Below are 26,515 nucleotides of genomic sequence, written 5' to 3' on the forward strand. Positions count from 1 at the left end.
CTCTGTATAGCCCTGGCTGTCCTGGAACTCACTTTGTAGACCAGGCTGGCCTCGAACTCAGAAATCCGCCTGCCTCTGCCTCCCGAGTGCTGGAATTAAAGGCGTGCGCCACCACGCCCAGCTGTTGTTTTATTTTTTGAGACAGGATTTCTCTTGATAGCCCTGGTTGTCCTGGAACTCACTTTGTAGACCAGGTTGGCCTCAAACTCAGAGATCTACCTGCCTCTGCCTCCCGAGTGCTGGGATTAAAGGCCTGTTCCACCATGGCCCACTAAACTTGCTGTCTTCTAATTTAACCTAAGACTACAGGCTTAGCGCCACTAGTCCCAGCAATAGTGAGATTATCTGTTTTGTTTTGTTTTTTCTTTTTTCTTTTTAACGGGATCTTATGGTAGAGCCTTTAATCCCAGAACTCAGAATGTGAAGGCAAGAGGATCAAGAATTCAAGGCCAGCATGGGCTTCCTGTGACTCTTTCTTAAAGAAACAACATCAGAACCCAAACAAGCTGCACTAACAAAAACACGCTTTAGAAAATGGCTTTCTGGGGGCTGGAGAGATGGCTCAGCAGGTAAGAGCAATGACTGTACTTCCAGAGGTCCTGAGTTCATGATGGCTCACAACCATCTGTCATGGGATCTAGTGTGTCTGAAGACAGCTACAGTGTACACAAACAAACAAACAAACAAACAAATAGATGCTTTCTGAAACTACTAGGAACCCTTTCGGACAGACCTGAGAGTTCAGTGCATTTGGCAGAGACCTGGGATTCCCCAGAGTGGAGAAGCTATGTTAATAGGAGGAAGACATTAAAACCAGACTTGCTGTAACACTGCTTTTGGTAATACGGAACTGGGCGTCTTGAATCCAATCTGAAAATGACTTAGCTACTGATTTTCACAGTTCGCCTAAGGATTATGTTGCAGCCATGGTCCAGTGCACTGGACCTGGGTTTTGTTGACTCCCAGAGACTGCACGCACATGTATGCCAGGAAACAAAGATCTCTCTGTGAGCAGTGGCTGTCGGATCGAGTAACACTGAGCTATTTATGGGGCAGGTCAGTTAGCCAGCAGTGAGGTGTGGGGTGGGTGCCGGTTGGTTACCTATTTTAGATGTGTGTGCTGCTATAGGATACTTGGATGGTTTAACTTGGAGCTTTCAAGCTCCAGGGCTGAGACAACAGTGAGATTTCCCAATACTGCAAAGTTCAGTGGGTGTGAGTTCATCAGAGGAAAACTGGGACAGGAGAGCAATTCTACATCCCAGGCAAACATCTGGAAGACAACTGTACAATGTTTTAGTGAAGTCTCCAAATCAGACCAGGAGCAGCTCATGATTTTGGAGGAAGAGTAAAGAGATTGGGAGTGGAGGAGACTGGAGATTTAAGTATGCAGAGGCCTGACAGGCGAAGAGTGGGACTTGGGTAGCACTCTTTCTTAGTTAAGAACAAGGAGGGGGTGCTGGAGAGATGGCTCAGTGGTTAAGAGCACTGTTGCTCTTGAGGAGAACCTGGGCTTGTTTCCCAGCACCCGCCTGATGGCTCACAACCATCTGTAACTCCAGACCCAGAGTATCTGATGCCCTCCTCTGGCCTTCTAGGGCACTGCATGCACATAGTACACAAATCTACATGCGTGCAGAACATTCATACACAGCAAGTCAACATAAATACATGAAAACAAACAAATGCAGACTGGGCTAGGAAGGTGATTCAGCCAGTGTTTGCCTTGCAAGCATGAGGACCCAAGTTCAAATCCTAGAATCCAAGTAAAAAGCCAGGTAGACTGGTGGACACTTGTAATCTCAGAGCTGGGAGATGGAGACAGGAACTAACTGACCAACTCCAGGAGATTAGAAACTCTCTCAAAAGACATCGAGGGAAGGGGCTGCATATGGTGTCATAGTCACAAGGCAGAGGTAGGTGGCTGTCCATGAGTTTGAGGGTCAGCCTGGTCTCTATAACAAGTTTCAGGCCAGTCAGGGCAACATAGTGAGACCTTGTTTCAAAAATAAAATTAAGAGGTGAATAGCTCAAGCCTCCATAAGTGTGTACATACACACACACACACACACACACACACACACACACACACACACACACAGAGTCAGATCCACATATGCACGCCCATGCACTCAGCCCTAGGACAAGATGGAAGTGGGGCCTCGCTGTAGCTCCCTTAATGAAAATTTGAGTGATTCCAACAGACATCAAAATCGCTTGTGTCTGCAAATCTACCTGATGAACTGATCCAAGACAAAAGAAGGGGCATGGAGGGAAGGTTCCAAGCCCTCTTCCCAATCACCTGGTGTAAAATAGCACAGTGCCCACTCTCTCCTCCCATCCACTTGCCACTGTCTGGCATGCATCATCTTTACTAAACACACGATAACTTTATGTACATAGGTGCTTGGCAGATAAGCAGTACTATTCTGTTGTGGTTGCTTTAATGAACACGTATGAGCAAACGCAATTGGACATGTCTGCTTTTTCCTTTTTTAAGATATATATTTTTCCTATCTACTTAATGTGTGGGTGTTTGCCTGCATGTAGGTCTGTGGACCACATGTGTGTAGTACCTGTGGAGACCAGAAGAGGGCGCCAGATCTCTTAGAACTGGAGTCACAGATGGTTGTGAGTTGCCATGTGGTTGCTGGGAATACAACCCAGGTCCTCTGGAAGGGCAGCCTATTAACGACTGAGTCGTCTCTCCAGCTTCAGATCAGCTCTTTTCAAAGTTATTACAGAACATAACCTGAGTATGAAATTCTACGGTGTAGGGCTGGAGAGATGGCCCAGCAGTTAAGAGCACTGACTGCTCTTCCAAAGGTCCCGAGTTCAATTCTCAGGGACCACATGGTGGCTCACAAGCATCCATAATGAGATCTGACGCCCCCTGCTGGTGCATCTGAAGACAGCTACAGTGTACTTACATATAATAAATAAATAAATCTTTGGGCCAGAGCAAGCAGAGGTCCTGAGTTCAATTCCCAGTAACCACATGATGCTACAGTGTACTCATATAATCAATCAATCAATCAATCTTTTTTAAAAAGAAGAAGAAATTCTACAGTGTAGAATGAAATATCTTACATGAGCTCATCAGCTATAACTGTATAACTCGGGTGACTCTATATGGGTGATCTCTCTTTCATCACACAGGCCTGTCATTTTTCTGTCTAGTTTTCTTTTGTCTTAATTTGTCTCCTCCCACTGAACCGCAATAGAAGAGGACATGTCTTAACTGCCCTGTCCCCAAAGTGCACGTGTAGCAGCTCAGCACAGAGAGCAGTAAACAAGTGTTTGATAAATCTGTGGTTCTCACCCTTCCTGATGCTACAGCCCTTTAATACAGTTCCTCGTGCCAACTCTAAAATTATTTCATTGCTCCTTCATAACTGTAATTTTGCCGTTATGAATTGTAATGTAAAGATCTGTGTTTTCCGATGGTCTTAGATGACCCTGTGAGAAGGTCATTCAACCCCCAAAAGGGTTGCCACCTACACTGGTAGGGAACCGATAGGCTAAATGAACAAATACACAAATCTATTACCTGTCCTGTTGGCTGAGCATATTTCGGGAGTTTATTGTTGTTTTAAGAGAGAAACAGCTTAATGGGGTGGTATACACCTGCAATCCCAGCACTTGGTAAACAGAACAAGGTTTAAGGCCAGCCTGGGTTTACAAGATGATACGTTCTCTCTCTCTCTCTCTCTCTCTCTCTCTCTCTCTCTCTCTCTCTCTCTCTCAAACAAACACCCAAACGCCTTTGTTTATTTTTTGAGACTGAGTCTCACTCAGTAGACTTGGCTGGTCTGCAACTTAACATGTGGACCAGCTAACCTTGAACTCACAGAAATCCACCTACCTTTACCTCCTGAGGGTGGGTAGTAAAGGTGTGTCCAGCTTCAAAAGATGTAAAAACAATATTGCAGAAACAGAAGAACTCTAGGGAGCTGCATGGTATAAAGGCAATTTGTGTTTCAGGTTTTATATTTGTTCTTAGTTTTTATTTAAGAGTGGAATGCTGAGCTCTGAGAACTTGTCAGAATATATATATATGTATATATATATATATATATAAAATTTCTCTTTTGGTCAGAATATTTTTATGTTTCCAATTCTGAGCGTGTCATGGTATTTTTTTTTAATAGTACAGTATTTGAAGGATAATAGCTGGTAAATACAAAGTGGTAATTGCCTTATCTTGAAAAATACAGCATAGTTTCACGACATGAAAGTGCTTTAATAGGGATAGAAAATAGAGCTCCGGTGTGGATTTTGCTCACTATCCGTCACGAGGAGAAGGAATCTGAACGCTCCCAGCACAAACACGTGATCAATGTTGAGTGACAGATCTGACAGTTAAGCCGATCTGGTCATCGCACACTATATGAGGGACATGCATGCCCTTTCCCAGATGTGAAAAGTTTGTGTCAGTTAAAAATTTAAAAAAAAAAATGACCTATATATCTATATCTCCACACTAAATAGTACAGTCATGTCCGTTTTACTTTTAAACTGTGGGTTTTATCCACATAGATTTATGAAGGTTACTGTTGTACCCATTATAGCTCCTTGCCTCCACTTTCTAAATGCTAAGTAACTCACTCCAGACAAAAAAACTCTTCCCACTCCTTACCAGTTTAAATGCTCAAGACCTGTGGTCTGGTTAGTGCGTTTCTCCCATGCCTGTCAGAACTCTCCACACTCACCAGGAAACATTGTGCACACAGGTGTAAGTAGGGGGCCCCCCAGCCCCGGCCCTGTACCCACGGTCAATCCAGCCACCGGCGGCTCCTCCACCCGTATGGAGACAGCCTGCCACGCGCATGCTCTTCTCTGCTTATTGACCCGGCAGCTCAGTTTTCAGTTCGTGACATCCTGACAAGGGAAGTGGTTTGTATCTCTGGTAAATCATCACAGGGGCCGCTCTAAACAGTGGGAAATGGATTCACCACCGTATTTTTAGGACAGTGTTGACAGTCGGCCGAGCTCTGTGCAGTCACACTTGTGGAGTTCACAGCTTGGCCAGGGCAAGCTACAACAGCTCAGCCTGGACACAGAGTGCTATACCGGCTAAACACACCCAGCACCTATGTTGACCCAGAACACCTAGACCAAGGGTGGAGAAGGTTAAATAAGGGCCAGAAGTACGTGATTATAAAAACCTCAACTTCACAGGCTTATTGGAAAGCAAAGGAAGGGATATCTACTATGCTGGTGACCAGTGTTATGTTGTATCAATAGCTAACATTCTATCAGAAACTTTTTCTTTTGCCGGGCAGTGGTGGCGCGCACGCCTTTAATCCCAGCACTTGGGAGGCAGAGGCAGGTGGATTTCTGTGTTCGAGGCCAGCCTGGTCTACAGAGTGAGTTCCAGGACAGCCAGGGCTACACAGAGAAACCCTGTCTCAGAAAAACAAAAAACAAAACAACAAAAAAAAGAAACTTTTTCTTTAACAAATATATTTAGGTCAGCTCTGGGCAGCTCAGGCTTGCCTCTGGCACTGGACTCATTATGTAGTTCAACGCCAGCTCCTCCTGCTCCGCCTCCTGTGTACTGAGATTACAGGTGTGTTCCGTTACTCCAGTTCTGGGGGTCAATTTGTGCCTGTTAGTCGAGAGCTCTACCAACTGAGGCACACTCCCAGCCCCACACAGAAGCGTTTGCAAACAAAGCCATTACTCTGAAGGTTTTCAGAACACCAGAGACTGTTTTGCTGTAACTTCCCTGGAGGAAAGCAGGCTCTCTTGCTGGAAGCTTCCAGCGAAACTCTGCCAATGGACTGAACAAATTCTGGCTTGAGGAGAGATGAGGGTTTAAAACACTCACGGAGAGATGTGGTTTGCCAGCTTAGTTTTTCAGAGTTTCTATAATTTCTGAGTTTTGTGTGTGTGTGTGTGTGTGTGTGTGTGTGTGTCAGCAGAGCTCGAACCCAGGGCCTCGTGCACGCCAGGTAGAGTAGAAAATGAGATTAATGTTCTGAAGACCAGGCTGAGCTCAGCTACTTACAGTTTTCTAAAAGACCTGCTCTCTTAACTTCTCTGTGCCTCAGGCTTCAAACTTACTAAATGGGGAGAATAATATTAGGTCTCTGTGTGTGTAGGGTTCATGGGTTGCTATGTGTAAGTATGTAACGCAGTACCTGAGTGTGGTCAGCCCCTGAGAAGAGCCAATGATTCTTTCACTCTTACACTTAGGACTTCCTTCTCCCCACCTCCATCTTAACCCCACCAACAAGCTTTTCCAAAGTTCATCTGACTGATGACCAGCTCCTGCTTTCTAATGTTCCACAGGACAAAAGTTACCTTCCTTTTAGAATAAGGTATTCTTCTTATTTTTATTGCATTTGTGTGCACACGCGTATGCACGTGTGTGCGCACACCAGAGCATGCCTTTGGCAGTTAGAGAATAACTTGTAGGGGTTTGTTCTCCTACTGTGTGTTGTGCTGGGGATCAAACTCAGGTTGTCAGGCTTGGTGGCAATCATCATTATCCACTGAGTCATTTTGCTGGCCCTGATACTCTTCTTCCTCCCTCCCTCCCTCCCTCCCTGCTTTCATTCCTTTCTTCCCTTTTTATGTATAGATCACATTATAGATGGCTATGAACCTCCCTGTGGTGGCTGGGACTTGAACTCAGGATCTATGGAAGAGCAGCCAGTGCTCTTAATTGCTAAGCCATCTCTCCAGTCCCAGATACTCTGATTTCTTAATCAGTCCCGCTGACACAAGGGCTTTACAGACAAGAACCTATGGAAGGGTGGGGCAGGGGCACTGTGAGTCCTGTTTTCCCAACTCAGAAGGAGAACCCTGAAAACTGTGGAGGACAAACTTTCTGAACTACACTGTGATTCTACAATAGGCAAATTCAGAGCCACAGAAAAGAGTGAGGTTGAACTTTTGCGGAAGCGAGGAAGTGAGGAAAACACATTAGGGCTGGACAGTGGTAATGGACTACAGCGCCCGGGAGACCGAATTCTGGACATCTTAGAATGTTGATGGGGCCAGGGAAATGGCTCTCAGGTAAAAGCATTGGTCATTCAACTCTGATGACCTGAGTTTGACCCCTGAAACCCATAGTGGAGTGAAGAGCAAACATCCATTAGCTGTCCTCTGACCTCCACAAGCATGCCATGGTACAGACACACATTCACACACACACACACACACACACACACACACACACACACACACACACCCCAAACTAAATAAAAAGGTGAATTTTATAACACGTGATTCTATCTCAATAAAGCTGTAACTGAAAAAGAGAAAAAAGCTAGGCCTGGTGGCACATGCCCTTAATACCATTACCAAGATGACCCCATCTCTCAGTGCCAACAGGCCCTGTTGCCACTGCCCAGCACCGACTGTGTCCTGAGAACTTGTGGTGAGTTGTCATGTCACCCTCTGTGCTTGTGCGCACGTGGTCACACTTAATAATTTAAAGAGAGAGGAGAAACCCAGTGTTGGGAGACTGGTTTTAGCAAAGGCTAGGGACAGTTGGCAGATGGACTCCATGGATAAACATTGGTTCTGATCTGAAAAGTTCCAGGCAAGGTGCCAGCATTGCAAATGGTTAAACCTCCCAGCACCCGCTGAGAACCGCGGGATCCTGGGAGGGGGATAAGGGACCAGGTCTCTGGACAGTGATGGTCTCACTGTCAATGTCATCATCATTACTGTGCTGAGTGGTCACCGAATACAAGGACTTTGAGAGACAGAAAATATGAAACGCAGTGTTAGAAGATTAAGACTGTGTTCATACTGGCCTGACCGAGCAAGGTTAGGGTAAATGACCACATCTAAAAGTAGGTCAATACTAGCACCATCTGCCCTTTAAACAAAACAAAACAAAACAACCTAACCACTAGCTTATAAGCAACCAGAAAGGAGATTCTCTTTCAGGGGAGAAAAAATAATCATAAGCCCATGAGAAGGGAACAGGAGTGAAAGTGGCCCACAAAGAAACAAAAAAGGAAAAAATTTGCCCGGGCAACACAGATAATAACATTCTGGGAAGACAGTCATAAATCTTCATGTCACAGCCCAGTCACCCACCGTGTGTTGCTTTCGGAAGAAGAGAGGTATTGAACAGAAGGTAAAAGGGGGGCGCGGGGGTTGGGCGGCTACTTGCTGCGTGCAGAGAGTAAGCACACGTCAGTGGATTCTCGCATATTTAAACTTCTCACCTAAATAAAACCACGTTTACATTAAAACACTGCTCCCTCAAAAAGAAAGTAGGCTGGGCTCCTGGTTCCTGGGCTCCTGGTTGGCAAAGCACTCACTGTGCTGTCTTTAGGATCTGAGTTCAATTCCCAGGACCCATGTTAAAGAACAGCAGGCACTTGTGCTCCCAGTTCTGGGAAGGCATTCAGAAGGATCCCTGGAGCTTGCTGGCCACCACAGCTCAGTGGGCAAGCTCCAGGATCACTGGGATACCCAGTCTCAACTTCCCTAATGCTGCGACCCTTAATATGGTTCCTCATGTTGTGGTGAGCCCCGAACCATAAAACTATTTTTGTTGCTATTCCATAACTGTAGTTTTGATACTGTTACGCGTCGTAATATAAATATCGATGTTTTCTCATGGGCTTTGGTGAAAGGGTCGTTCAACCCCCAGAGAGGTTAAGAACTGCTGCTGTAAAGCAGTTGAGGAAGGCACCCAACATTGATCTCTGGCCTCTATAGACATGTGCACATACATGTGTGCACTTGGACACACACACAGGGACACACACACACACACACAGAGATACACACACAGAGACACAGAGATATATACAGACATACGCACACAGAGAGAGACACACACAGATACACACAGAGATATACACAGACACACACAGACACACACACAGAGACACACACAGAGATACACACACACACACACACACACACACACACAGAGTAGACTCAGACAAGGAGCGTCAAAGCTGCAGAAGCCATAGATAACGCCCGTCTCTGGGCACAGGATGTTCTTGCCTTTGCATGATTCTTACTAGTCACAGAATGAGAAGGAGTTGGAGACACGGCCCACTGGTAGAGCTCTGGCCTAGAAGGCACAAGGGCCCTGCTATCAGTTCCCTGGACCTCGAAAACAAAAAAAGAAAGGAAAAGGTACATCAGTAGGTGAATCAGGTGGACAACACTCTAACCGAGGGGCTGGGCAACCCCAACCATAGGGCGGGCAGAGTGGCACTCTACATTTTCAGACTTGACATGCTAAGATGAATCACGAGGAATCGTGACGAGACAAGCCCCTGCAGCTTATACACCCTGGAAGCACAGAGACCATTAGCACAGCCCCCACCACATGGATGAACACGCATGAAACATGCTGTTTTTCAGGACTTCCCAGCCCAGAAACAGAACGCAGCGTTGGCGGCTGTTCTGCTGCAGGTAGGGGATAACAGCTGCAAGTGCACCATACACCTTAAGGAAAAGAAACAATCAAGAATGGGACAAATTCCCCCAAATCCAAACTGTTAGCTCTAAGGAATGGCAAAGCCAAAAAAAAAAAAAAAAAAAAAAAAAAAAAAAACCCAAAAAAAAAAAAAAACTGAACAGAGAAGAATTGGTTTAGGAAAAAAAAAAAAAAACTTGAGAGGCATGCGTACAGAGATATAACAGTCAAGAGCACACATAAAACAGAATCACGGGGTGGAGAGACAGCTCAGCAGGTAACGCGCTTGTGGCCAAGCCCTGATGACCTGAGTTCAATCCCCAGGAGCCACGTGGTGAATGAACCAGCCTCTGCAAGTTGTCCTTTTGATGTTGGTTTTCAGGCTTACACACACATGCACACGCACACACACACATACACGTATACACACTACACACACACATATACATACTACACACACACGTGCACACACATACAAACACACACAGGTAAATCTTTGTTTCTTTGTTTTTAAGCAGAAACATATCATTATAAGACATTATTGAGATAATTAATTTAAATATGGCCTATATATCTGGTATTATTGTGCCTTAGGTGGCCTTATATTGGCCGTAGAGCACAGGGTGACCTTGAAGTTCCAATTCTCCTGCCTCTGCCTCCTGAGTGCTGGGACTGTAGGCATGGGCTACCACACTATGCCGTGCGGAGGTCTTGTACATGCCAGGCAACTGCTTTACTATCCATCAAGGGCACGTTCCCAGCCCTCGAGTCAGCGTTGAATTTCTTGAGAGTGACACGTGTTGAGGTTGTGCTAGGAGATGCCCTAGTTCTCCGTGCACGTACTACAGCCTCTGAGGCGAAGGGGTCATGAAGCCTTCATCTTCACCTTCAAAAGAAGGGAAGCGTGGTGTGCGGGGGAGTGATAACACAGATATGGCAACTGTTCACAGTTGGTGAAGTCTGCCTGGGGCACACTGTTCTGTTCTTCCAACTTCCCGGGACAATAACTTACTTATTTTTAAAATCAGAATTAAGAGCAAACATTTCAAAAGAGGAAAACGAGGACACTAAACTAGCAACTGGTGTCTCCTCTGGAACTGGTTCCGAGCGGCACTGAAACTCTGGACTTCTCCGGTTGTGTGTTGTGGGCAGGAGGATGCCAGCATCCTTGCCTGCGCATTACCGTCCCTGAGTCCAAGCCTAACAAGCGACTTGAACAGCCATTAGAGGAGGATTACCACTGTACCATTTTCCAGATGGCTGCAAGCATTTGCTGGAGCCCATAAATAATGGCATCTGTGTTACAGAAAATAAGAAACATGTTCTCAATATTTTCTTCGTTAAAATTCATGGCCTCTCTCTTCCCATTGAGAATTACAGTTCTGTTTCCACTTAGCGAAAATTTGCTTTGAAGAGTGTTTTGTTCTAGGTCAACTCTTAAGGACAACCACTAGCTAAACAGTACGGGACATTATGGGAGAGACTGGAAATAACATGAAATGGGGGAACGGGGAAAGCTGTCGCGTATTAACCTGTGGAATGACACAGAGCCATCTAAGTCAAATAGGGAAGCAACCACGCTGAAATACAAATACCACGTCAACACGTCTTTGAGGATTAAGAAAAGAATGTAGCAAAAGTGTTTTGAAGAAGAGAATGCATAAAAGGCTACTGAAGAAAAATCTGAGAAGGTCTAAAGAGTGTGAGCACCTGTAACATTAGGCAACGGTATCCTGATCTTTTTTTTTTTTCAGTTATTAAATTGTGTCTAAAACTTGAGCACTTGGGAATGTGATCTTAGCATGAGTGAGGCCATAGGCTTGATTCCCATCCCCATTTCACAAACTAAATAAGCTTTTCAAAATATAACGCTTGAAATATAATATTAGTAACAAGACACTCTATTGATGAGCATCCCGTGGACACCAAGTTTAAACAGATGCACAGGCTGTAATACCAGCACTTGGAAGTCTCAGGTGACTGGATCCCAAGTTCAAGTCCTGTCTGAGCCACATAGTGAGTCCCCATGGCAAAGACTCAAAAAAAGGGGTTCAGTGGTTAAAAGAGTGTGGCGTGTAGCAGTGTGGACCAGAGTTCAGATCCCAGAGCCCACGTAACGAGCTGGGCAAACACCTGTCACTCTATTTCAGAGGGATCCAGCACTTTCTGGCCTCCCACTCATGCATGTGCACATATAACCTTGCACACACACAGACACACACATGCACACACAACTTACTAGTTCTTTTTACAGACACAGGAATAGAGGATTTCCCAACACTGCCTTACCGACTGACATCCCTGACTTAAGTAGGACATGACATAGTAGAACTTTAGTCATAATATTTCTTTAAAGGAATGTGAGCCTATCACTTTCAGATACTTAGCAACTTAATATGTTTTCAAGTAGTGGGTCAAGATTACTAACAGCTAGGATGAATGTAGAGCCGATGTCTATTTATACGTCCTGCCAGCTCCCTTTCACCTTTGGCATGGCCAAGGAACTTACAGCAACTGCAGACAGAACCAGAAACACAGAAAACCATGCAGAACAGCACAATTCCTTCACACACACACGTCACACTTCTAGCACACGAATCGCACACCTGCCCACATCTGGACGGCATGACAACCATGGATAGTGAAGAACAACAAGTCAAGGCCCCTGGAAAGCTGTCAGGATGAGATGAGGTGACAGAATCCCTCAGCTGTTAGCTCCTGACTTAGCTCCTACTCAAAAGCTGATGGAAGTGGCAGAAACAGGTCTTCTTGGTTCGTATCAACTTTGCACCAAGAGCCTATATGTAGTCCAGGCTGGGCTGGAAGTAACTACGGGGTCCAAGGCTGTCCTCCTGCCTCAGTCTAAGTGTTAGCACTACAAGAGCTCATCCTATATCACGTATGTCCATCCACTCTCATTCGACAGTCTATGCCACCAACAGTCAACCTAGGAAACAGACAGAGAATACAGTTGGAGAAGCACCACCTACCTACAGAGCCCGAATCGCGTGCAGGTTCAGGTTGCTATGTTGCACACATTTACATGAATTATCATCCATTTTTACTTTGGGTCACAGACATGGTATTTGAAAAATGCTTCTTGCTTAGAAAATTAAAATGTTTTCTTGCCAGAAAAAAAAATGGTTACAGGGGGAAAAAAACAAAACAAAAAACAAACAAACGAACAAACAAAAGGTTATCCAGGTAGAAGAATCAATGTCGTTACGAGGACATTTACGACGAAATGAGTTGAGACTGTAAGCTGTCCACCTTCGCTACCTTTCTAGCACTGGGACTCTGCCATCAAACGGAATCCCTTTTGCCTAAATTGCTTTTCTAGAGACGGATCTTCCTTCACCACGCAGCAGCTAACACATCTAAACGCAGCTCAGCTCCGTGACCAGGCGCTGTGCAGGGGCTCCTGCTTCTAATGGCTTGGGCTTGGGCAGCCAGGCTAGAGGCAGAGCTCTGTATACACTCGTTCACTGCTCACTGGCTGCGATGTTACAGGAAGAAGCAAAGAGCAGCGATTTCCTTCCAAAAGGTCAGCTGCTTCAGACAGACCAAACAGAAAGCTGTGAGTTCTCGCCAACTTCCCCTCCGCAGCTAGTACGCAATCACATTTTGTTTCCAGTAAAGCTCCCAAGAAAAACAAGCAAATGGAGACCCACAATCTCTGCCACTGAAGGGTCTCGGCTGAAGCTGAAAGAGGTTAGATCATAAAGCCTCACGCTTTCTAAATGGCAAGGGCACCATTAAGAACCACCAGCTTCAAAGAGAGACCATACTTGGGAGGAGGTGGGGGGAAGGACAGGAACCATCTTAGATTTTGATTAATTGTTTATCTCTTTTGTATGTTTTGTGTGTGGTGCATGTGGGCCATGGCATACGTGTGGGAGTCAGAGGACAGAGACTGTCCTCTGCTCTTCTCTCCATTCACCGTTTGGGTCCTGGCAATCAAACTTGGGTCCTCAGGTTTGGTGGCAAGCACCTTTACCCACTGAGCCACCATGCTGGCCTCCCCATTCCTACATTTTACATGAATAAGCCAGAAGTCTCTATCTAAAAATATGATAGTAATCTGGTGATAAGAGTGACATTTCAAATCTCTAGGTGATTGACAAAATTAAAATGTCAAACTTTTCTCAAACTCACATTCATTTTGTTTTCTCAAAACAGCCATGGGGAGGTGGTTCAACTTTTAGGAGCACTAGCTACTATTCCAGAGGACCTGGGTTCGATTCCCAGCACCCGTATAGCAGCTCACAACTGTCTGTAACTCCAGTTTCGGGGTATCTGACACCCTCACTCAGACATACACGCAGGTAAAATACCAATGCACATAAAATAAAATCAATAAATTGTTTTAAAAACTAAGAGAAAACAAACAAACAAAAGCCCAGTCATGTGTGATAGCTGGCATACACTCAATGCCAAAACCCCAGAGGCCACAGAGAGTACGCACACAACTTCCGAGATTAGACGTGGAGAAAAGACCACTAAAACGATGAGCAAAAAGAAAAGTAAGGTCTTCTTCAGATAGTAATTCCAAATGCTTAAAATGACGCTGAAGATTTCAGTGCCCCACCCCGATAGCATTGTATTCTGGCATAGACTTCTGTAACTTAAAAGTGCACCAAACTATAGGAGAGTCTGCATTCGCTTCTCCTAGAGGCAGCAAGATAAGATCCTTCCTCGTGCAAAGGAGAAGGAAGACAAATGAAGGTTTTAAATGTCTACATATGTCTTGCAAGAAAATGTTGATGGGCTAGACTGGGGAGATAGCTCAGTTGGTAAAGAACTTGTCTGGGAAGTGTGAGAATCTGAGTTCAAATCCCTAGACCCCATAGCTATGAGTGTTTATAATTTCAGCAATGGGAAGACAGGAGGTGGACACCAGATAATATAGCCTATTTGAGGAGCTTCCAGGCCTGGGAGAGACCCTGTCAAACAAAAAAGAATGCTACACAGTTGTCTTCTGACCTACACACACACACACACACACACACACACACACACACACAGAGGAAAAGAAAAGAACACGTGACAAGTCCCTCTGAGAAGCTCACATGGCATGCCATCAGCTCCGTGTGGTTTCTAACTACTCTCTCTCAGGTTGTGGTGGCAACAGAGATAGCAGGCTTTTTGTGGGAGGCAGTCCTCACAGAAGCTGGGCTTTGATGATGGAGTACTTAACCCGAGATCCAGAACACCCAGCTCGAGATGAAGACAACTGAGAGCTCCTGGGGTGAAAAACTTGTTACATGGGCTAAATTAAGCTGCACACTAGAAACTGTTTCATGTCTGACACAAAGCAAGCTTCTTACTTTCCACTCCTCTTTGTCTCTGCTTTACAGCCGCAGGGGTTTTGCACCCAGGGGAGAAAGCTAGCAGGAGAAACAGTGGTTCTAGGAGCAGAAGGAATGAAAAATACCATGGAGCTTTTGCCACATGTCACACACACACACCTGTGTGCGCTGCATGTTCCTCAATAAGTCTCCCAAGAACACCCGTGGTGTCTCTAGTAGTGTCACTATGCTCCAGGTGAGGCAACAGGCTTCAGAGTTAGGGCTCTCAGATTCCCTAAGAGGCCTCAGACCTTCTGAGAGCATGCGCCCAGACTCACATCTTTGCTCATTAAAAATCCTCAGTTGGGCTGGTGAGATGGCTCAGTGAGTAAGAGCACCCGACTGCTCTTCCGAAGGTCCAGAGTTCAAATCCCAGCAACCACATGGTGGCTCACAACCATCCGTAACGAGATCTGGCACCCTCTTCTGGAGTGTCTGAAGATAGCTACAGTGAACTTACACATAATAAATAAATAAATCTTTAAAAAAAAAAAAAAGTTAAAAACTATAAGCCGGGCGGTGGTGGCGCACGCCTTTAATCCCAGCACTTGGGAGGCAGAGGCAGGCGGATTTCTGAGTTCGAGGCCAGCCTGGTCTACAGAGGGAGTTCCAGGACAGCCAGGGCTATACAGAGAAACCCCCCTCCAAAAAAAAAAAAAAAAAAAAAAAAAAAAAAAAATCCTCAGTTAAGGGCAGTCGAGATGAGTCAGTAAGTAAGGCACTTGCCATCATGCCTGGCAACCCGAGTTTGATTCCTGGGACCCACAAGGTGGAAACAGGAAACTGACTCTTACAGTTATTCTTTGACATCCACACATGCATGTATACATGCACGCACACGCACGTGCACATACTATTTTTTAAATAAAAAAAAAAATCCTCATTTAGCCAAAGTAGTTCTTTGTCTCGAGGGTGCTTTAGAATAAAAGCTATAGAATAAATTATCCCAGAGTGCAACTTCCAAAGAGACCCAACCCAAAAGAAAGCTTTAAATCAGGTCTTTCTGGAGCCTTCAAGTAGAACTGGAGGAAGCCAGAGGAGGGTTTGGTGCATCTTCATCTTTCTGAACCAATCAGAAGTCAGCTAAAGGCTTGGGGTTGTGAAGGTAAGCAAAAGGAGGACCATCCTGTGAGAGGGCAGCTCTCTGGTGAGGTTAATACTTCGGTCTCAGACAGCTCCTGGGTCAAAATGGGCAGTGAGGTGTGTTCTGATGCCTGTCAGCTGCACTGCTATTCATCGCCAACACTAATCCCAGGTCGTGCTCAGCTCTGGCTTTCATAAAGGGACAGTCACTCACACCAATGACAAAACAACCCACCAACTATCCCAGGCGGCAGGATAGGACTGGCTGGTTTAGGGGGCTGAAGCTGGGCATCGCCTGGGAAACTGTTCACACAATAGCAATAATTTAACTTCCATTTATCTAAAGCTGGGGCACCTGAAACCAAAGAGAAGGAGTAGGTTCCTGTGCTGCTAAATACTGATGGTAGAAGAAGCAACTATGTTGCTGTCTCCGTGTGCTTTAAATATGAGTGGATGACGGTAGAAGAAGCAACTATGTTGCTGTCTCCGTGTGCTTTAAATATGAGCTGAGTGCCAAGAATCCTCAGAGTTTACCATGCCATGCTATAAAGAAGCAGATAATGGAAGACAACTTCTGGATTTTCCCTTATGCATGACATGGCAAAACGGGGAACTGAGAGCAAGGACATCTGACAATCTCAAGCTCCTAAGAAAGATGTCCCCTGTACTCTTTCATGCCTCAGTGGGAAAGGGGGCCTTGACAATGCTGTGTCTTCCATCATTTTGAGCACCTCATTTTGAACAGACAGACTGCACCACCACTCTGGCGTTCCAGCTTACCCCTCACTCCGCTTGGTACATGGTAGGTATTTGGTAATTGGGTATTACATATCATTTCAGCGGATCTCCATGTCACAAAGGGAGCCAAGTTGGGAGGAATAGCCGGCAGGCCAATTATTTTCTTCAATGTGTTATTTTTAACACATTATTTGTATCCTTATTAGAGGAGTAATGGGAGTGAATCACATTTTATAGAAACTCTGACGGAGGTTTTGACTCATCGTTAGCGTTAATCAATAGATGAACCATCTGTAAACATCGTGACAAGTTTGGAAAATAGAGCTAACACCTCAGGGCTGTGACTCCAGAGGAAAAGAATGACATGGGTTGCGAGAACGCTGAGCTGAGCTTGAAGCCTCAAGAAAATTCCCTTCATCTCTAAGCAAACGAAACCGGTTCCTTTAATGACACTGCGAGAAAGAAGCTGAGCATAAATGGTAGGCATGGCATTTGCCAACAGCAACAGCACACTCCCTCGGTCACCATGCTTGCCACTAAATGCCACCTAGAGAGATTTATTACTATGCCAAAACAACATGACGAGGTCTGACATCCCCAATGCAGATGAAGGTTTGGAGGATGACTCAGGGCTCACAGTGACACCTGTCACACATAGAACCCATGTAATCATCCCCCCCGCCCCCCAGAGAGTTCGCCATCTCAGCACACCATGCCAACTTGAGATATTTCAGTAGGAGCAGCCACCTTTGACTACAGACGCCTTTTAGATTTGAGATCTATTTCCATGGAGTATGGTAAACTTAGCTATAGATGTCCCCTGTCCCTGCCAAAAATGACAAGCTGCTTGCTTAAAAGCTGTCACTAATTAGCTACTGCTGTAAAGAACACCAGAGGAGGTGCCAATAAAAGCATATTGAACAGAAAAAAAAAAAGGCCCTATAACAAGGAGTGGGGGAACAGAACCTATTTGTGGCTGGTAAACTTTATACACACACGCAATCTAAATCTGGGAGAAGTGGGGGTGGGGCGGTAACGGCTATAGATGCCAGTTCCTCTTTAAACAGGAAGGGTGGGAGGATGCTCCCAGGGTACCAGTGCCACTGAGCTCCTCAATGCGATTTTTCACCGTTCCAGGATGACCCGAGTACGGTTAAGCGTTCACCGTCGGGTGCTCGCTCTATCTCTGGTACCTTCGCAGCTGTGTTTGAAAACACCATAAAAATGGACCTCTAAAGGCACATCCCATTGGCTTCAGTCGAAACATTTATGGTTCTGGATTGAACTGTTGGCCTTAACATTTTACAGGCTGAGAAACGGGGCCAAGGCAGGCAATATGGGTCTACCTGATATAAATGAACGGAGGACAAAGGGAAGAAAGCACCACGGCACAGCTTAGGTTCAGAGCTCTGGTTGAGACTACAGAGCCTGGGACTGAGCAGATGGCTCAGTGGTTGAGAGCACTTGTTGCTCTTGCAGAGGACTGGGGTTCAATTCTCAGCACCCACATAAGAGATCACAACTGTCTTGGTTTTGTTTTGTTTTTTTCCGAGACAGGGTTTCTCTGTAATAGCCCTGGCTGTCCTGGAACTCACTTTGTGGACCAGGCTGGCCTCGAACTCAGAAATCCGCCTGCCTCTGCCTCTCAAGTGCTGGGATCAAAGGTGTGCGCCACCACACCCGGCTCACAACTGTCTTAACTCCAGTTCTGGGGATCCCATGCCCTCTTCTGACCAGGCACACATACACACCCGCAGGCAAAAACCATTTAGACACACACAATTCAATAAATCTAGTCCACAATCAGAGACTGAAGAGACAGCTTCCTTCTAAACATACACAGGGACCCGAGTTTGATTCCCAGCACCCACACAAAAAGCCATGCCTAGAATGCCAGCCAGGGGGGCTGGGATTTAAGACAGGTGGCTCCCCGAGGCTTTCTGGCCAGTAAGAGACCCTGTCTCGATAAACAGTTTGGGAGCTTGCCCAATGGTTAGTGTTGGCCACACAATAGAGAGGACTCATGTCCATATCCCCAGAGCCCACATACATGTCCAGATGCATAGAGGCCTTCTGTAATTCTAGCCTTGGGAGATAGAGATGACCCAGGGCAAACTAGCCAGAAAGACTAACAGCATCTTCAAACTCTGGGTTTAGTGAGAGATCCTGGTTTAGTGAGAGGTGGAAGAACAATCAAGGATGGTACTTGACAATAACCTCCTGTCTTTACATATACATACACACGCACACATATGTACATATATGTACACACACACAGGAACACAGAAGAAGGAAAAGAAGGTGGACAACTCCTGAAAAACAACTGAGATTGATCATCTATGCCTTCCACACAGGCACACACACATGCACTTGTACACACACACACACACACACACACACACACACACACACACACAGAGTTCAGAACCAGAAGCTGAGATGTAGCTCAGTGGTAGGAGAGCGCAGGACCCTGGGCTCCATCCCAAGCACCAAAGAAAACAAGATTCTATTTGAAAGTTAAATTCCGATTTTAAAAAAAAAATTTTTTTTGAGTCATGGTTCCATGTTGCACAGGGTGGCTTTGAACTTGCTATGTTGTGAAGGCTGATCTTGAACTCCTGATCCTCCCCTACCTCCTTCCCCAAGTGCACTTGGCACACAGATAACTTTTCAAATCATTCTCCAAGACTATCTCCTCCCCTCCTTGTTGTAGCTCTAAGAACGTTACAGACATCCCGGCCTTCACTTTCACACTCTGGATTCTGTGCATCTCTCCTTTAAGGTGGACTAATAAAGGGCTGGGACTGGCGCAGAGGATCAGGATGCTTTTGTACCAACCACGCCAAAAACTTAGAATGAACAAGAAGGGAAAAGAGAAAGAGAGAAGAGAAAGGAGGGGAGGGGTAGTGAAGGGGAGGGGAGAGAAGAAAGAAAATGTAGTGAGAATGGGGGGTGCAGAGAAACAACCAGCAAAGCCTCGACTTCAGGCCTAACCGTGACTTCACAGTGGGGCCGCCATCAAAGCCTCTTCTGACACAGAGGCCCCTTGTGTGCAGAATGCTAAATATCTGTATAAGCAATTACATCAATGTACCAGTAATTTTCGAGCCCATAATCAAGTTTAAAGAAGAACAATTTGTTTTATGAAACATGGAGAAAGGCTAATCTCCAATATTACTGTTGGTGCAGGCTTATCAGCAAGACTTGGAGGAGATAAGCCAGCAGACATCCTGATTAGGCATCACAGCTTCAAAGGTTTAATACCCCCCTAGTGGTATGCCTGCCACAAACTCTTGCATTAACTTGTCTCTGGATCCTTACTGTGCGTGTATCTCTGCCGAGGCCCGGGCACAAAGCAGGAACAAGATTACCAGGGAGGAGAGGGCTGCCAGATCTCCAAGGAGGGAGGAAGAGAGAGGCTGGCAGGGACACAGGGACAATTACTGCGTGAGTCCACTTACGTGAGGTACACGGAAGAGTCCAGATCATGCACACAGGAGACGGGTGGTGGCTGGGGTGAGAGGGGCAAAGGGAGAGTTATTCTTTAACGAACAATTTTTGTTTTGGATGACAGAGATTGCACAACGTGTGTGTCCTTAGTGCCACTGAACTGTACACTTGAAAATGGTTAAAGTCAGGGCTGGAGATGTAGAAGCTTGGTGACAGCCAGCCTGGCACCTGTGAGGCCTTGGGTTTCATACTCAGAGCACAGACTCCCTGTGCTTGCCAAAAACAAAATATTTAATAGCATGTTTCATTACGTGTTGTTGTAGTTTTTAAAACAAGGGAACAGTTTTATCTAGCAGACACCCCTCCCATCTTTAACACTGAAATCCAAAGGAAGCCAAGTGCTTTCCTGTCTCTTAAGTTTCCAGACAAGGGCATGTCTCCCTGAGAGTTGATGCTCTCTGGCTATACCAGCCAAGCTGAGGCTGAAGGGGATCAATGGAATCCACGTGTTCCACTGTCAATCAATGGCGATATTCAGAGATGAATGTCTGCTTGCCATTAATAGACAGAACTGGAGCAAACCTCTTATAAAAGCACAACACATTTACTGGGCTCCCATTACCTGCCAGGCTCGGTTACAGAGATCCCAACACACTGTGATGACCACAGCAGACATACATTCCCCAAACTTGGACTCTAGTATCTCCTATGAAATGCTCGAAAGTTGTGTATCCAAACCAGGGTTTGAAAAAGAGTTCTGAAACTCTTGTCAAAAAATAATCCCATCAAAAGGGATTACTGACTTTGGGGAGGCTGCAAATGTGTGCGCGATTTCTGATCAAGTCAGGACATCTGTCCACCGCTGGCAAAAGCCGATCAACTTTATGTGCCAAACAAGTTGGGGTCAAGCAGGGACAGCAGCACAGTGTAGAACCAGTCCAGCTCTTCTCAGCAGTGCAGTTTTACTTGCGGGGGAAACTTGACAAAGCCAAGCCAAATCCTCTTTCAAAGAGGATCTGCAGATTAATCTCCACCAAGCACGGAGTAAAATTCCATAAGACTCAAGGACCCACACACAGAGGGGGCAGGACAGGAGGCAGGCGGGCTCTTCTTCCCAGGGGATAAAATATAGATCAAACCCTACTAACACAACAAATGTAACAGGTAACAAAAATGCAAAAATGCATATAACAAAAAATGAGTGAAATATTTAAAAATGACCGCTTGCTTCTTAATCTAGCATTGTTGCAGAATCAACATAATAAACTTTAAAGCAAAAGAAAAAAATTGGTTACCTTGGACCCTGACAACATTCATGTAGGCTCTTAAATTTCCACCTTTAAGGAAATGATTTGAGATTCTAAATTATGTCCTGATTATATACTTGGGAGAAGATGTTTCCCCCATTTAGGAAAATAATCCCTCATTATTATTTTGTTACATTGCTTGAATGTATTTAGGGAGGGCACGTGCCAATGTCCATGTTCCCATGTGGAGGTTGGCTGACAGCTTGAGGAAGACATTTATCCTTTTTTACCATGCAGGTTCTGGCGATTGGACTCAGGGTGACAAGGTTGGGAGCTGGAGCTTCACCAGCTGGGCCATCTCTCCAGCCCCACCCCTCATTTTATATGGAGGAATAAATGATGTTTACTAAATGGCATCAAGGTATTTTCAACATTACAATGAACTGACTTCGGCCCTGCACTAACATAGACAGCAGCTTAAAGTTCACTCTGCAGTAAAAACTGATGAGTGCTTGATTGACATTTTAATGACTGACAAATTTGGCTTAGGTATGAGGCCACGTTCAAAGTGACACAGACGTTCTATCCATTTCTTCAGAGGATTCTTTCAGTACTAAGCATCTCAAAAGATGGTTAGGATCAACAAAGTAGGTCCAAATTAGGGACACATGCCTATAACCCCGGGACTTGGGAGGCAGAGGCAGGACAATCATAAAAGCTCCCAGGTTCAAGGTGAGCTTGCACGCTGAGACCCCATCTCTAAAGCAAAAACAAAAACAGATGCTCCAAAGAGAAGGTTGGCTGAGGGATGGAGAAGGCAGGGCTTAGCACCGCCTGCATGCCAGCGGCTCGGCAGTGGGCCCTGGAGCTCTGGTCATGTCTTCATACCTGCTTGGAGACAGCAGCTCTCTTAGAGCCTGGCAGTTTAAAGAGGACACCTCTTATCACCTTGCTGAAAATCACCACCTTCCCCATAGTAGCTCCCCAAACTAAATCGACTGAGGGGAAAAAAAATCTCTGGAGAGAAGCAATTCTTCACTTGAAACTAGATCTCAAGTTTCAAACACTGACTTCTATAGATAGCACTATTATTTCCATGACTGTGTATACTCATGATGTGTGTGAGAGGGCATGCAGCACACATGTGGAGCTCAGAGGACAACTTTGTGGGAGTTGGTTCTCTCGGGGATGAAGCTCAGGCCTGCACGCTCCATCAGCAAGTGCCTCTTACCTGCTGAGTTATCTCGCCAGCCCTTGGGCATCATCAATTTTAGGTGCCTTGTGAACGGAGTCTGAATTCAAAACATCAGCACGGTTTTGTTTTTCTCAGCAAACTTAGTTTCACAAAGACAAGCAAGAAAGCAAACCAAAACAACGTACGCATACACATCCTGTAACCAAACAAAAATAGCAAACCTCCCAGCTGCCTAAGAGTCATTTGATAACTCGGCCCATCTGAAACAGAATGGCCGTTTCAGTCTCAGAGTGGGAAGACTCGTGGATGACTGGAGACAGCTCTGGTGGATACATCATTCAAAGGCTGCAGCGAAACCACCCATTCCCTGGGTCCTCCTGCCCCCTGCCTAGACTCCTTGCAGGTGGAACAACATTCTAAAATTCATGTGCACATATGCGCTTTGGAACACGCAACACTTCCCCACTGGTACATTGGAAACAGAAGGAAGATTTCTAGGGGACTGCCTGATCGCTCACAAACCGACAAAGCCCCAGTTAGCCTTTATGCTTTAGGGTTTTATTTTCTTTTACATTTTAAATTACAATTTAAAAATCTTTGGGGGAGGGGTGCCCGTGTCCCGTGGCACACGTGTGGAGGGCAGTGGTTAATTTTAGGACTAGGTTTTGCTCCTTCCACCACGTGGGTTCTGGGGAGCAAACTCAGATGGTCTGTCTCCCGGAACTGGGATGAGAGATGTGTACCCTCACACCCACAAGTTCTGCTTCTGGAGGAAAAGATACTAGAACTTCTTGACAGGACTACTGGTAATAATAAAAAGCAACCCCCCACAGCAGCGTGTCCCCCCCCAACCCCCCGCCCAACCCTAACTGAGCCTCTCTGCTCCTAAGAGGGGAGGGGCCCAGAGTTGAGAAACACCGTGCAGACACCAGGATCTGAGTTCAATCCCCAGCAGCGGCGTGAAAGCCAGACAGGAGGAACGCTCCTGTAATCAATCCCTGCCCTGGAAAGGCAAAGACATGAAGATGGCCGGGGCTAGCTGGCCAGCCAGTCTAGCAAAATTGGTGAGCTCCAAGTTCTGTGACACTATCTCAAAAGCGCTGAGTTGGAGAGCAGTGAGGATAGACACACAAATACACAGACACACTGACACACACACACACAAACACACACACACAGGTGCGCTGGTGAGAGTGCTCACCTACACACACATACAGAAGGAAGTGGGCAGCGGGAGCTTGGAGGACGGGCACAGGACTTCCACCATGCAATGGGGACAACAGCTTCCAAAACAGAGTGCAGTTGGGGGTGTCTGTGTGTCTTGGGGTGGGAATCAGTGTCCCTTAGATGGCAGTGGCTCCAGGAGACAATCTGTGTCCTATTTTACAGTTGGCAGTCCCTTATCCTCTGGAGATGCATTCCAAGACTCCAGTGGATGCTGAAAATCTCAGATGGGACCAAATCCTCGAATGCATATAGCTCTTGGGTGTTTACTCTATACATGCACTCTGATGGCTACATTAAAGTTATATATTAGCCACAATAAGAAATGACCAATTGCCCTGGCTAGTTTCTTGTCAAACAGACATAAGCTCAAGTGACTTCCATAAGATTAGCCCGTAGGCAAGCTGAGTATGGTGGCGCACGACTTCAATCCCAGCCCTCTGGAGGCAGAAGCAAATGGATCTCTCAGTTTGAGACCAGCCTGGTCTACAAAATGAGTTTGAGGACTGCCAGGGCTACACAGAGAAACCCCCAAATACATACATATATACATAAAATAAAAATCAGCATGTAGACGAGCCTGTAGGGCATTTTCTTAATTAGAGTTTGATGTGGGAGGGCCCTGCCCACTGCAAGCGGTGCAACCCCTGGGCAGGTGGTCCAGGGTTGCATATGAAAGCAGGCCAAGCAGACCGTGTGTGTGTGTGCACTGTTTCTCCATGGCCTCTGCTTCAGTTCTTGCCTCCCGGTTCCTGCCTTGAGTCCCTGGCCCGATTTCCCTCAGTGATGGACTATGATGTAGAACTTTAAGTTGAAATAAACCCTTCCTCCCCAAGGGGTTCTACACAGCAGTCGAAATGAAAACTAACCAGCTTGGAGTAATCCTAACAGCCATGAAAGTTGAATGACTCTTCTCTTTGAGTTGCTCACTGCCCTGTGCTCACCTCCTCCTCTAGGTCACCCATGGATGAGGTGGGGTGACTGGTGTAGCCACTGGGGTACACATGAAGCTGCTGGGAATGGGTTGCTAAATGCAAGTTTTGAAACCTCTCCAGGCTCGATGTGAGGATGAAGACTAGCTAACAGTGACTAGCCAGCAGGTGGCATGTTGTCCTAAGACCTCCGGACGGAAGATGAGTCAGGCTCAGGTGAGACACACAGGACAGTGTGAGAGTTCATGGTCTTGAGAACAGTGTGTAACTCAAACACGTGGATTTTTTTCCCCTCTATAACTTTCTATGTATTATTTTCAGACTACAGTTGATTGTGGGGAACAGAAATCTCAGCAAAGTGGATCCTCGGGTAAAGGGATGCTGATGTACTTCTGTACCAGGGTTACGACCGCCTTGTCCACTACAAGCCGCATATGCTACAAGCCGAGCACTTGAAACTGAGGAATGGACTTTTAAATTTTATTTTAATTAACTTAGGAAGCCATGTATGTAATCCAGCAGTCAAAAGGTAGGAAAATCAGAATGAATTAATCCCTATGGCCACATAGGGGGTTCCAGGCCAACCTAGACTACATGAGACCCTGTGTCAACAACTTCCCATTCCCTCTACAGCAAACGAAAAACCTCATGCTCACTGCAGCTTTTGGGAACAAACTGAGTGAAAATGTGGATCTACTTTACCCAGAAGAGAAGTTTTATGACATCTTGCCAGACAAGATGATGTGTGCCTGTAACCCCAGCACTTGGGGAAGAGAGGCAGGTGGATCTCTGAGTTCAAGGCCAGCCTGGTCTACAGAGCCAGTTCCAGGACAGCCAGGGCTACACAGACAAACCTNTNTTNAAAANNAAAAAAAAAAAAAAAAAAATTCTAAACAGCTTAAAATTTACAATTAAAATGGGTAAAATGTACACCAATTTCTCATTTCTGAGCTAAGTACAAAAATACCTGACGATAATTTTCATATTGGTTACTTGCTGACACTTTTATATTTTGGGTTACACGCTAATGTCAGGTGGCTTTTGTTATTGGTTTTTGTCTTTTTGAGGCAACACGTCACTCTGTTCAAGACTAGCTAGGCTTTGGCTGGCTTCAAACTGGTGGTGATCCTCCTGCCTCAGCCTCTTGAGTGTTAGGATTACAGGCATGCACTACCATGACCAGCTTAGAACTAAACTGAACCTGGTTTTGTTGTCTTACTGTTTAAGATGATGACTACTAAACAATTACACTCCTACAGATATAACCATATTGTTCGATCTCTAGCAGGCTGGGCTACTTTAGAACATAAATATTTTATATTCCTGTGCACCCAGTGCTTGAAGGTTTCTGGCGCACCCAGAGCTCAGCCACCCATAACACTGAAACTTCAGTCTGTTTCTTTCACTTGGGAGAAAACCTCCAGAGCTCTTCTGGAGACCTTTTCCTGTATTTACCGAGACGATAGAATGAAGTGACATTGTTTGAGTTCAAAGTGCAGATACTATTTTTAAAAATTACTGTTTTGTGACGTAGTCTCTATGGAAATGTGTCTACGGTTCCAGCAAAAACTTTTTTTTTTTAATTTTTTTGAGATAAGAGTCTTGCTATGTAGCTTGGGCTGGTCTCAAATTCATTACCCTCTGGCCTCAGCCTCCCGAGTGCTGGGATTACAGGTGTGCATCACCATGCCCTGCCTAGCAATTAATTTATCTAGTGACGTGTAAGTATCCAGCACCAGTTCAAGGAATGCAAAGTCATTTTGACACTTAAAAAAATAAATCTATTCCAATCCTGGGCATGGTGGTGCACAGCTTTAGTTCACAGCATTCAGAAGATGGAGGCAGGTGAATCTCTGTGAGTTTAAGGCCAGTCTGATCTACCTAGAGAGGTC

General features: G+C 45.6%; 1 protein-coding gene across 2 annotated transcripts in view; it reads right to left on the minus strand.

Annotated features, from left to right (window-relative positions):
• Positions 1-26,515, minus strand: part of Stat5b (signal transducer and activator of transcription 5B) — a 71,674-nt gene that overhangs the window by 30,227 nt on the left and 14,932 nt on the right. Inside the window, exon 1 of one of the 2 annotated variants that reach the window (XM_021178220.2) lies at positions 12,397-13,076. The exons of the other annotated variant lie outside the window; for it this stretch is intronic. The gene's annotated coding sequence lies outside the window, so the exon portion shown is untranslated. Of the gene's footprint in view, positions 1-12,396; positions 13,077-26,515 lie in introns of those variants that run through there. 2 annotated transcript variants of the gene reach the window in all.

The sequence above is a fragment of the Mus caroli genome, chromosome 11, assembly GCF_900094665.2.
Source record: "Mus caroli chromosome 11, CAROLI_EIJ_v1.1, whole genome shotgun sequence".
Classification (NCBI taxonomy): Eukaryota; Metazoa; Chordata; class Mammalia; order Rodentia; family Muridae; genus Mus; species Mus caroli.